Below are 13,402 nucleotides of genomic sequence, written 5' to 3' on the forward strand. Positions count from 1 at the left end.
TTGTTTTGTTTAACGATGATACAAACATTGCAATAAATAGCAAATCAAGTGTAGTCTTAGAAAGATCAGCCAATAAAATATTTGTGGACATTAATCACTGGTTCCTAGCCAATTCTTTGTCACTAAACTTTGAAAAAACACACTACATGCAATTCAGAACTTGTAAGGGGTGTCCCAAGAGTATATGTCTAACATACGATGACAAGCATACACAGACATCCTCATTTGGGTCCTAAATGTATACATGAAGTGCTCCACCTCAGAGTTAGAAGCCAGGTGAAGTGGGGATATAGTCAGATGCTGGATACCATTGTGGATGCAAAAGTCCTCAAACTTCCTTGACACAAATGGCCTCCCATTATTGGACAAGAGGGTCCCAGGGGATTCCTCGGTGGCAAAAAAAATAAAACACATGAACAGCTGCAGTAGACAATGTAGAGGACAGCTTAGCTTCATATGGGAAATTGGACAATGCGTTAACCACCAACCACCACAAGCTGCACAAAAATGGACCACTGAAACTGATGTGCACCCTATCTCAATGGTGCTCTGGGACTGACCAAGGAGAGACCTGGTGCAGCAGTGTAGCCTAGTTCTGTGTACAGGCCCCACAAGTAAAACCCAGATGTTCAGTGTCAAGCTTGATCACCAGCCAGCACACACAACTTAGCACCAATGCATTCATACAAGTCATACCCAAGTGCAATGCATCCATGCAGCCAGTGGAATAGATGAGCATGCAATGCCAGGGGGACAACTGCTAGACAGCATAACTCTTTTGTGGAAAGCATGAGCACCTAATGGAGAATGCTGAGCCAGTCATACATGAGAAAAATGTACATCATGCTTGATCCACACCCAAAGAGATGCTCCAGTGACGTTTTGGTGGCAACAATGGCTAAAGGTCAATGCCCTAGTCTGAACATTAGGATCAGGAGCTAACCGGACAATCGTGTCCCAAATTAGTGAGTCTGCATAAGAGATAGCATACATTTGGACACTCAAAACATCATTTGCATAAGAGGTGCTGCAGATCAGCCATCCAGGCCACGCACAACTGCTCAAGGCACTTGTTGTGTTGGTTAAACTGCAACCACACCGCCACCACCACCACCACCACCACCACCACCACCACCACCACCACATGGGTTTGATGACCAAAATTCTGCATAAGTAACTAACAAAGCTCGTTAAGAGATTTTCTCAGGCTTGGAGCAGAGCTTAAAATTCTGGACAACTTCATAGAAACCCACATTGCTGGACAAGAAGGCTGCCTTATCAATAGCCTTATCAACTAGATAAATGATACCCCTTATGTGTAAGTGCAGCAAGAAGTGGGGGAAGGTAATTCTCCCACCTTTTCATAGTCTCACTGAAACCAGAAAAAATAATCGGGGCAGTGAAGAAAAATGCCCAGTGTGTGCCTGGTCCCCTCCAGCTAGGCAAGGAAGTGAACCAAGTCTGTGTTCTGGTCTATCAGTGTCAGCTGCAGCTGAAAAGCTGAGCCCACATTGTGGCCCAGTGTTACACTATGAAAAGGGGGTGTAAATTGCAACACGAAATTTTTAAGAATATCCTTCATCGCCACTTTGGTATCGGCACAGGCATGATAACGTTGCTCCTCTACACTGACTGTGTAGTTGCTTCATGGGACTATGGTGGCTTGATAATAGCTGGGCAGCACAGCCTCCTTGAGAGAAAATGAACTTATGATGAGAGTCCATACATGGGAAGCCAAACATCCAAACCCACATAGTGATGTGCACAGCAATAAAATCAGCAAGCGGATATTGTGGGCAGCTTAAAACTAAGCATAGGTTATGAGAACACGCACACACACTCTCACACTGTAACTAAAATTCCTACCTTTGAAGTTCTTAAAAACTGATACTGAGAGGCAAAATTCAGTTGGCACATAGGGTTACCCTCCCACTACTAACCCTTAATGATTTGATGCAAAGCATGCTGGGTTTCAGGCCACTGTGTGCTGCTAGTATATACTATGTATGTCCATTGATCATTATTGACAATGTGGCCATCATTAGAAAATGGATAATATGTAGACTTTTTGATAAAATAGTTGTGGAAAAGTTTTAAATTCTTAGTTTTTATATGTGACTGTTAACACAGTTCTTATGATTTCAACTGTTTGTTTTTGTAGTTTCGTTTCCTACATAAAATTCTGAGTTCAAGTGAACAACAGCATGCTCAGCCTCCTCAGCCTGCAACAACAAGAATTCAACAAGAAATTGATGAGGCAGTACAGAGGGAGAGAGAACTGAAAGAAGCAAATGGAATTCAGACATCTGATGAAAATATTGTACATAAGGTAAGTCATTGTTGTCCTAAATGTAATGTTTAATTGAATGTAATGGGGTATGCTTTTGGAACATACGGACAAATGGCTCTCTGATGGAGGTGCATGGTGGTGGTGCATATGATGCAGACAGCTAGTCTATTGCCAGAACTCTCTATTAATGATCATACATGAACACAGAGCAGTGCATCTGTGACAGAGAGACAGACAGTAGGCATGGGCGAGGCTCCTGGGATCTGAGCACGCCGGGAGTATGAGATGGGATGGTGAAGCAAAGTGAGGCAGCCAGTAGCCAGGGCTAAACTAGTGGCCCCGACAGAACTACCCAGATATGTAGCTGATGAACACAGAACTGCAAGCTGTAGAGCAGCAGTGGGTGGCAGTGGTTCTCCCTGAGTGTGGAACTGGCTGGAGCTTGCTGCATGGTTTGGACCATGAGGTGGCACCAGGTTTCTGCCTGTGGAGCTCAGGCAGTCAGACGGTGGTTGTTGGTTCGTGGCCCAGAGAAACTGGGAGTGGCTGCATCATGTTAGACGACATCTGGCACCAGCTGCGCATCATACTACAGCCCAACTGTACCAATGGTGACAGGCTGTACCAGGTGTTTTAAATACTGATGCCCCAGCTGAGTTTACAGAAGAGCAGTGTTTCTGTGTTGGAAATCTCTGGGGCAGAGGCTGATGACCAGGGTTCATCTGTTGTGTGTCAATGTGTCAAACTGCAGAAGCTTCTTGAAGACTGTTCCACTTCTAGGTAGTTGGCACATGGGAGTGATGGTACAGAAGTAGAGGCTTATGCTGAATTGCTGCATTGGTAGGGGCACTGTTTGGCCTGCTATCTGTGACTGTGGTCTGATTACAGTCCTGGGCTGCTTTCCATGCCACTAAAATTCTATACTGCTACATTTCTTCCTGTCATAGATTAATCTGGATACTGGATTACTGCTTAAGAGTTGGGCAGCAACACCCTGCACTTTACATTCTACTGCTACTGCATGAATTCAGAGCAAACACTTCTTGCTTAATTTTCCCCTTTGTGTGGCCTCTTTCCATTTTAATATCATATGGTATACATGATCTGACTCTTGCAACTCTCAAACATGGTGTGTCAGGGCCCCTTGTTTTGTTTTCACTCCTTTACTCACTCAATGAGACCTAGTCACTGATTCTGACATGACTGCTATGGGCCTGCAGGTTAAAGAAAGATAAAGGTGGGATTTTGGCAACTCTACATCTCAGGTGACATACACAATATTTATGAGAGTTATGCTAATTCCTGTGTAGTGTTAAGTTAGTGGTGGTGTTCGGTGCAATAAATTTTCATGTCATCAAGCAGGTGGTCCATCATTAAGTGACTATTTTGTGCTGATATCATCTGATTCAGGGAAGCAAGAAGGGTCAGGTATAGCATGCCATTGAAGTAGGTTAGGTTTTTCATGGGCGTAGTCTTGAAAGATGGGTTTTGCAGTTACATAATGAGCAGTTTGTGTTAAGTGTTGTTGTTCCAGTGATGGTGGCAGGTAACTGGAAAAATGTCCTAAGAAATTGCATCACATAGCATTTATCAACAATCCCTGCTCATGCAGTTATATTTGCTGTACACAGCTGAAATAGCCTTGTTTGTAGCAGATGCAAACTACAACTACTGGTTAGGGTGTACTCACATGACTTGAGGACTGTGTGTGTTCATTTTGTGGGGAACAAACAGTGAGTAGCCCAACTTGGCATTGTAGTTATTCCATGGTGGAGAGTAGTACTTCCTCAAATTCCTTGTTTTCTTCACTGACTAAAGCAACCTAGGAAACATCCCTTATGAAATATCTTTAAAGTTAAAGGCCAAAGGTGTGTAACATGAACACACCATCACTCATTTACTGCCAACCTGTTGCCTTTAAAAGTCTGCATGACTGCCTCTACACAAACCATGTATTTAACAAACAAACTTTCTGCACCATGTAACATCATTGATTCCCTTCTAAACTAAATTGGACACACTAAGGTTCCACTAACACTCCACAGAAAATTTCACCTAAAATTTCCCATAACCTATTAATTAAACAAGAATGTCTCCTTTGAGCCTGTCTCATGAAAGAAATAGACACATTACCAGAATACACACTCACAAATATCCCTAATAACTAATTAGCAAACACAAAAAATTAGCTCACAAGGCCGCCTCATGGTTTTACGGCATTAGGAGTGTCAGGATGACTATTAGTACATCCTGCGTCACATGCTTAATTTTACCTTTCCCCCCTTGTATTTTCTCCAATCGGTTCCCTTCCCCATTCAGAAGGAGCTGCTGTTAAATACGGCAGTGCTTCCAGTACAACATGAAATAAATGAGTTCTTACTACGTGGACACTTGGGCTTTGGGTTGGGCATTGCAGTTTGACATTAACTGGGGACATAATCTCAATTATCTGGTAAGGTGCCTGGTATTGCAAAATTAGCTTTTTAGTTTTTTCTTTCAGCATGTAGGTGTTAGATAACATTACTCACTGCCCAGTGTGGTACATAACCAATTTAGCTTTTTGTTGTGGGGTGCCTTCATGCCATTCTTAAGACTTCATAATCATCTTTCTAATCTGTTGCCACGTACTTCTTAATTTTGTAGCAAAATTTTGTGTGAAGTATACATCTTCACCTAGGGTAGGTGGCATAATTTGAAAGGGAATGGGGTCTTTTGGCTAAAAACCACCTCATAGGGGATAAAGTCCATGTTTTTGTACACTTTCCAAGTTACAAGCTGTCACTACAAATTATGGTAAAGTGTTCAAATCATTGTGACTACTATTCATGAAATTACTTAACAGTTTTCCCCTACTGTCCTGTGAACTCTCTGTTCAGCCATTCACTTGCAGGTGTAGTGCACTAATTTGTAACATCTTATAGTGTAAATAATAAGTGTAATTCAGAATGAGATTTTCACTCTGCAGCAGAGTGTGTGCTGATATGAAACTTCCTGGAAGATTAAAACTGTGTGCCAGACTGAGACTCAATCTCGGGACCTTTGCCTTTCGCGGGCAAGTGCTCTACCATCTGAGCTACCCAAGCACGACTTGTGCCCCATCCTCACACCTTTACCCTGCCAGTACCTCATCTCCTACCTTCCAAACTTCACAGAAGCTCTCACCTGAACCTTGCAGAACTAGCACTCTTGGGAGAAATAATAATAAGTGTAATAATGAATGTAATTGCTTCAATAACTTGGACATACTTGGCAATTAGTGCTGTGGTCATTTATTATTGTCTCTGGCATTAGATTTTTAATAAGCAATGGTTAACAATAGTCTGTGCCACCATTTCTGCCTGTTGATTTGATATGGTGATCATGGCCAAGACACATGATTTTTAAATACAGGGTGGGCAAGAGTCCCTGTACCCCTGTAACTTCTGTATAGTATGAGATGTTATTAGGCAGGTTGGTAACTTTATTACTACTTGTTGCAATTCGTGTTTACATGTTTCCACAATAGTGTTTTAATCTGTAGCCATGTCAGACGTGAGTGGTCGTAATTGCACTACTGAGGAGCATTTAGTGACAAGTGTGTGGGTGCCTGAATGACACACAGGGCAGACAATGAGACAGAATACTACAGTAGTGTTCTAGGAAAGGTGTGATGAGGCTCCACCATGAAAGGTGACACTTCTGGATTGAGAAATAAATACTTTTGCTTTTGGCAGTGTTAAAGATAAGCCACTGAGTGGAAGGAAGAAGACATGAGAAGAAGCGTGCCTGAGTCTCTACTTTGATTGAACAGTCTCCTGTAAAGCCAACACACAATATGCTTTAAATTTGGTATACCAAGGACAAAAATGTGAGATCATATCAAAAGACATTATAGTCAGACCTTTATGACTGAAGTTCGTAAGAGTTATCGGACACAGACTGGAATGAGTGTGTTTCAGTGTGCCAAGTTTTGTTAACTCAATTTCAAAATGCAGTGAACTATGCCATGGTTATGTTTTCAAGTGAATGTGCCATTTATCACAGCTCACACAATAGAAATATTGTCGTTTGAGCCAAAGAGAATCTTCATTACATGGTCAAGTTACAAAGAAAGCTGCCTCACATAATGATATGGGCAGCGATGACTTCACAACTTATGCTTGGACCATACATTTTTCCAGGAACTGTGAATGGCACAGATTATTTACATGTGTTCCAAATGTTGTTCATACCTCAGCTTGAGGAAAGGGGCCTCACAGAATGCATATGGTTGCAGTAAGGCTGAGTGCCTCCTCACTATGCTCCTGCAGTGCACAATTTCCTAAGTGAGCTTTTTTTATGACGGTTGATAAGTTGTGGTGCATCAACACCACCAGGTTCCTTGAAATGGCCACCAAAACGTCCTGACATCACCACACCTTACAACTCATTATGGTGAGTCATTAAGGTGCATGTATCTGCATGTTGCTATGCTACCAATGAACTGCACAATGCTGTTGAAGATGCATTTCACACTGTAACCCCAGACATGTATAAAAATATGTCAAGAAATGTGTTAACAACATGGTGGGGAACCTACTGATATAATGAGCACTTAATAGTAAAGTACATAGTTGCGCTAAAACAAATCAAATCAATTAGCGTTTGATACTAGGGGTACAGGGCTTCTCACCCACCCTGAGCTTTGTGCTGTTCTTCTGTGTTGACTCAATACATTCTACAGCACAGCATCTAGTAGAGAGTGTGCAGCGACAGATTTTATGGTATTCTTCTTCTTGTCAGCAGCAGATGTTGTCATTTCGACATCTTCAATTGTTTTGTATATTGTCTGTCTTGCACGGCGACGGTATCTTCTGTAGGGCATCTTGGCAGCGTTCAATGCAGTTGCCTGTGCAGCAGCAGCAGCGCGAATGATCCGCTCCGTGGGCAGCGCTCGCTTATATAGCCGCGCACTGGCGCGGCGAGAGATAAGGGACTTAGAATATTTCACAGTGCCAGCCGAGAGTTATCCCGGACGCGAGCACTAGACGTTCTAGGTGCTCGCGTCAGCTGTTCGTCGGTCAGTCGGCGGCTGGCGCGCTGCCAAGATTGGGTAACAGTGTACCAGTGATACTTCCTTGAACATTGCATAACCTCAAAACCAAATTCACTTAGCCATGAGTTGGAGGTCTGTCTCGAAATTCATTTCAGTGCAATACCTCAAGATCTGCTTCAGTGTGGAGCCTCGTGAACCTATTACCTCTTCTTTAACAAAGGCATAACTTCTGCAAATTTTGGGATGTATTCTCTATAAAATTGCAATCCTGAGATATTACTGTAATTTCTTCATTTGTGCTATACACTGGGAAATCATTTACAGCTTGTATCAGCTGTGAGTTAGTCGTGCACCATCTTGGCTGATGATATGGCCTGAATAGCAGACTTCCTGTAATACAAAGTGGCGTGTTTCTAAGATAAGGGTCTGTCGTGCCACACACAAACACTCAGACCTCTTGTAGATGCACCTTATACTCCTGGATGTGTTGGACAATACAGTGTCATCTCGGTAGACTAAGCATTGTTTTGGTTTCAGATTCTGTAGTACTCCATCTAACATGTGTTGGAAAGTTGCATTTTTCAAACCAAATGGCATCTGATGATACTGGTAGTGATCAAATGGAACTGAAAACGCTGTTTCAGGTCAATCCTCCAGTGCTACCTCTAATTGGTGGTACGCCCCCCCCCCCCCCTCCCCCCGACCAAATCCATGGTGATAAAATAATGGCATTGCACCAGATTGTCTAAGGTCTCTGTAATGTTTGGCATGGGCTATTCATTAGTTATTGCTTGTTGTTTAGATATTTACAGTCACCTGATAAGCCTTCTTACCACCTGTTATGAGAAGCACTGACTAAACACTGGTGCTTTCTTTAATAATTACATCCTAGTGCTGTTTCTTGTACACAAGCAGCTCATTTGTTGTGGAATTCCATGCTGCAATAGTCATGTAGCAGGCATTGTCCATGCAGGTTAAATAATTCTGCAAATTTCTCCAATAATCTCTTCATTTCCACTTTATCACATCCATTTAGATAAGACACCTTTCCACTTAGTGCAGTTAAATCAACAGACTGCCCTGGGTAAAACTGGCCACAGCACACTGCATGGCCCAGACCATAAGGCAGTAGCACATTGCTGGCTGCCTGAGCTCAGGCAGTCAGATGTCAGTAAGATGGCTAGTGTAGTTGCATCGGCTGTGCTTCGTGGTAAGGCCCAGATGTACTGATGGTGATGGCCTCTCTCTCTCTCTCTCTCTCTCTCTCTCTCTCTCTCTCTCTCTCTCTCTCTCTCTCTCTCTCTCTCCCCCCCCCCCCTCTCTCTCTCTATTAATAGTTACATATTTTTTCAGTCTCTCTTTTTTTTTTACTAAAGACATTAAGACAGCGGCTATCCTGCCTAGCCTAAACTTAAAAATATGTTCATGTCAGAGAAAACTGAGGGAAAATATATCTCCAACAACAGTGACATGGATTTTCTGTGGTTTCTCTAAATCACTCAAGTATAGAACACTGATGATTCCTTCATCAAATCATTTTTCTTCTCCCATTATTGTATACGTGTACATTTTTTTTAAAATTTTTTTTATGTCAATAAGATGTGAAACACTAACCACCCATTTCATTTTTTTTAAATTTTCTCTAGATGCTACATATTGTCATAAAAACATTTAATATCTTCATGATTATTAACAACTGCTGTGGTGTAGTTTTCTCCCTTTCATCTTCAGAGTAACCTAACTGCATAATGTTGTTTACCTGTGCCTGCTTGTGTGGGTGTCCCTCACAGATACTTAGTTCAGAGCAATTTGTTGGAGGGAAGTTCAGTAACTGCATGTATTTTGAAAGGGTAAGAAATGAAATTTAGCCAAGTCAATAGTTAAGTCTCTGAGAGGAGATCAAAGCAATGGCCAAATTCAAAAATTTATACACTCTGAAATAATTTTCTCAGTGAAATCTGTCATCAAATCAATGTTTAATTCTTCCATAACCTTTCCCTAAAAGAATAAAGTGGATGACGGAAACTTGAAGCCATTAAAGACAATAGAGTGGCCAGTTTCAGTCCAGTGTTATGCTACATCTGTTACCAGTTTTAAGAACTAGATGTTCCATCAGGATATGGTTACAAAGGTACTCGGCAGAAGTTCTTGCTAACACAGTGTTCTCAGTTTTCTCTAAAAATGTCCAGCTTTTCGCTTTCTAATTTAGTGCATTATCATTGAAGTTAAGGTTTGAAATAACTTCCTGATCTGAACAGAATAGTTGCAGAATAAGATATCTAATTTTTTATTTCAGAGATCTCAAACACCTGATGCTGTCAACAGTTCCACAGAAGAGAGAGAGAGAGTGATCCAAATAGTTTCTCCTCTTCGAACAATCTTTCAGATTCACTAAATGATGGAGAACCCTCAGCACAAGCTGTTCCAACAAAGAGATCTCAGTCATCAAGTCCATCACTTAATAATTCTCCATTTGCAAGCCCAACACACAGGTTCTCATCTGGTGGTTGACAGAAAGGATTGATGCAGAGGTTTTATGCATCACATGGAAGGATGAGAATTTATGCTGCTCCAAGGAATACTGTACCTGTTGTTGTTTCTCCTCCTTCTGTTTCACCTGTACATAACCAGCCTCCAATTCAAAGGAAGATCATTGACATCAATAGTGGGAATGATTCACAGGTATGTAGTGTGTTACTGAATTAATTAGTAATATTTGTAGAACTTATCAATCAAATGAGCTTTTTTCCTTTGTATTCTACACACACCATAAATTTCTGAAAAAAATATAGTGCATTTGTAAATATACTTGCAAATGTGCCCATTTGCCACTCAGTGCCATCTCCAAGGTGAAGAGCAATGTAATGCTTATTGTTTTTATTATGGATTTTCCATTGTTTGCTAATTGCAAATCAGTTGTACAGGAAATAGTGTCCTAGTTTTATTGCCACACAACTGAAGTGTGTGTTTCATTATGTTTACTTGATACTATGCAACATGGTACCTGAGCCATTGGTTTTTAGACTCCGTACATATTTGCTGAGAAATGTAACATTGTTGTTGAAACAATGACCTTACATTCCAGGCAAAGGGAGCTCAAATCTCTATCTTGCCATCCATGTGTAGGTTTTTCATGGTTCCTCTAAACTAATGCAAATGCCAAGATGGTCCCTTTCAAAATAGGAAAGCCAATTTCATTACCAGTTACCATGTCTAATGGGAGCATCATTTGAGATACTAAACCATAATATTCACTTGTTTCTTTGCTATGTAGATCATTGGACTTCCAGCTGTACATGTCATGACATTTAAGGGGTGATCAAAAAGTTTCTATTTGAAAAACCACACTGTTCAGAATAGGTATGCCAATCACGCAAAATCACAATGAGCATTGAGGCAATCCTCTCAACAATGCATCAGGTTAAAAATACCTGTTTGGTATAACATCGTGTCCTGCTGCATGAAGTAGTTCTTAACTGGCTGTTCTACATCCTCATCTGACAGAAATTTTCAATGGATTAAGGACTTTTTTTAAGGGACCAAAGGCATGATAATCACGTGAGCAAGAGATCAGGACTATAGGGCAGGTTCTAGTGTCTCCCACATGAGTTTGTGTAATTTCTGCATTACATTTCCTATATGGGGACATCTGTTATTACGAACTTGGTGCACCATTCCACAATGGGAGTTTTTTTTATAGACATGCTGCGCCATACACATTCTTCATTCTCCAGTGGATGTCTTCCAGTTTTTGTCCTTCAGCAACCAAGGAAAGAATAACAGCATGTTGTTCCTGTTAACATGAATTTGGTAATATGGCCATAGTTCACATTTCCACATTTACTGCACACAGACGCATTGGAAAGACAGGAATGCCACACTAATACTTTGTCATATGTGGGTGCTTATATACCCACATCAGAGTCATGTTACATTGTGTACATGCTGCAGCAAAATACTCAAATGGAAAGTTTTGATCGTCCCTCATAGTAGCAAATTATAGAGGGGAGAGAGTAATTTTTATACTGACACATTTCATATAAGAAGCATTTTGTACAGGATTCAGATGAAGACCTGGTAAAGACTCCAGTGAGAAAGGGCTACCAATCAGCTGAAGAGAAGATACAAGCAGAGTTACAAGAGATGCAAAAACGTGAAGAAGAATTGAGGTAGGTCTTATAAATTTACAATCATTTGTAATGCAGTTATCTGATTTTTGGTAAATTGTTTCCTAACATGTATTATTTCATCTCGGAAGGTTGCTGAGAGCAAAACTATTTGCTCAGTCACAGCCAAATCTTTTGAGCATTGGTAGTATTGAGGAAGAAGAAATTAATCATATCAATGGTAATGGAGGGAAACAGACTTTGCAGAGTGCACAGTCTATTCAAAACCTCTTAGATTCTGATGATTCATTGGATGTTTCACAGGATCCGGCTTCACAAAAGGTGAGAACTGGCATTCAGTTATGAATTAAGAGGAATATCTACGCAACATTAGCTTAATAATTCCAATTGCAGGTTTTCAAATTTTAGTTGGAGTAGAGATTAGTCTACTATAACATTCATGTTTCTGCTAAATAGACATTCCATTGTGAAATGAAATACTTTCCAAGGATCATAAAGATGGCTAAGAGGTTAATTTTTTTAACTTATAGACAGAGAAATGTAAAACACTCACAGAAGCATAAACACACTTGCAAAATTATAAGTATTTTCCAGTTAAGCATGTGAGCTTTTTATACAGATACTGGCTGTACGCCCGTGCTTAACAGTGGATAAAGAAGGGCGTTTGCATCTGTCACTTTTTAGGGTTCCGTACCTCACTTAGTAAAAACAGAACTGTTACAGGATCACTTTGTAAAGAAATGTTTTCCTAGTGAAGAAGTCAAATATAAATGAAACATAATGAAACAAGCAAAGCATTTTTTAAAGTCTTTAACACACAAAGTGAAATCAGTAAATCTGTATAGCCTAGCCAAGTAAATTCACTGTTATGAAACTTCCTGGCAGATTAAAACTGTGTGCCCGACCGAGACTCGAACTCGGGACCTTTGCCTTTCGCGGGCAAGTGCTCTACCATCTGAGCTACCGAAGCGCGACTCAGGCCTGGTCCTCACAGCTTTACTTCTGCCAGTATCTCGTCTCCTACCTTCCGAACTTTACAGAAACTCTCCTGCAGAGTTTGGAAGGTAGGAGACGAGATACTGGCAGAAGTAAAGCTGTGAGGACGGGGCGTGAGTCGTGCTTTGGTAGCTCAGATGGTAGAGCACTTCCCCGTGAAAGGCAAAGGTCCCGAGTTTGAGTCTCGGTCGGGCACACAGTTTTAATCTGCCAGGAAGTTTCATATCAGCGCACACTCTGCTGCAGAGTGAAAATCTCATTCTGGAAATTCACTGTTAGTTTGTATTCAGAAAGATAAGATTGTTGTATTTAATTCTGTCACTGATGTAAACTTCTAAAAATACTCCTGTCACTGAGGTAAAAAAACTGACAGCATCATCTATTGGTTCTTTGGATACAACACCATCACTAAGGCAAATATCTGAGCTACTAACCTGAGAAGACTCCTAAAATTCAAATTACACTATTTTTATCTGCGGTCCAGTTTCGAAATAAATCCTATAGGTTGCCTCCAGCTAGACTAGTTACCTGTGCAAACCACATGAATATTCACCAAGCAGTTTTGGAGATCAGTGTGTAAACAGAGACAGGCAACATGATGATTTTACAGTTTTATTATTAGTGTAGATATAAATATTTGATAAGTAGCTGAGATAGCTATTGAATAATAAAACATCTATATATCTTTTAAACAGGAATAGTAGCATGTTGACACATGCTAAACCAGTGTACCAATAACATCTGATATGATGTAGTTGCTTATAAAACAATAAATTATTAGCTCTACAGACTAAACTTGAAGTATATCAAATAAAGTACAACACAGAAGACTGTAAAAAAAATTGCCAGTAGAAGCTATAAAATATTTTTTAAAAAACTGGTACTGTAGGAGACATCAGAACCATAATACTTCCATATTATACAAACCACACAACAATAAAGATTCTAAGGAGAAAATACACAGCAGAGTGCAGA

The 13,402-nt window shown here is 40.6% G+C and overlaps 1 long non-coding RNA gene across 1 annotated transcript in view; it reads left to right on the forward strand.

Annotated features, from left to right (window-relative positions):
- LOC126470104 (uncharacterized) overlaps positions 1–13,402 on the forward strand; it is a 42,431-nt gene that overhangs the window by 7,314 nt on the left and 21,715 nt on the right. The window contains exons 2-5 of the long non-coding RNA XR_007586126.1: positions 2,162–2,329; positions 9,601–9,986; positions 11,364–11,473; positions 11,563–11,752. This is a non-coding gene — a long non-coding RNA (uncharacterized LOC126470104). The remainder of the gene's footprint in view (positions 1–2,161; positions 2,330–9,600; positions 9,987–11,363; positions 11,474–11,562; positions 11,753–13,402) is intronic.

The sequence above is a fragment of the Schistocerca serialis genome, chromosome 3, assembly GCF_023864345.2.
Source record: "Schistocerca serialis cubense isolate TAMUIC-IGC-003099 chromosome 3, iqSchSeri2.2, whole genome shotgun sequence".
NCBI classification, from domain to species: domain Eukaryota; kingdom Metazoa; phylum Arthropoda; class Insecta; order Orthoptera; family Acrididae; genus Schistocerca; species Schistocerca serialis.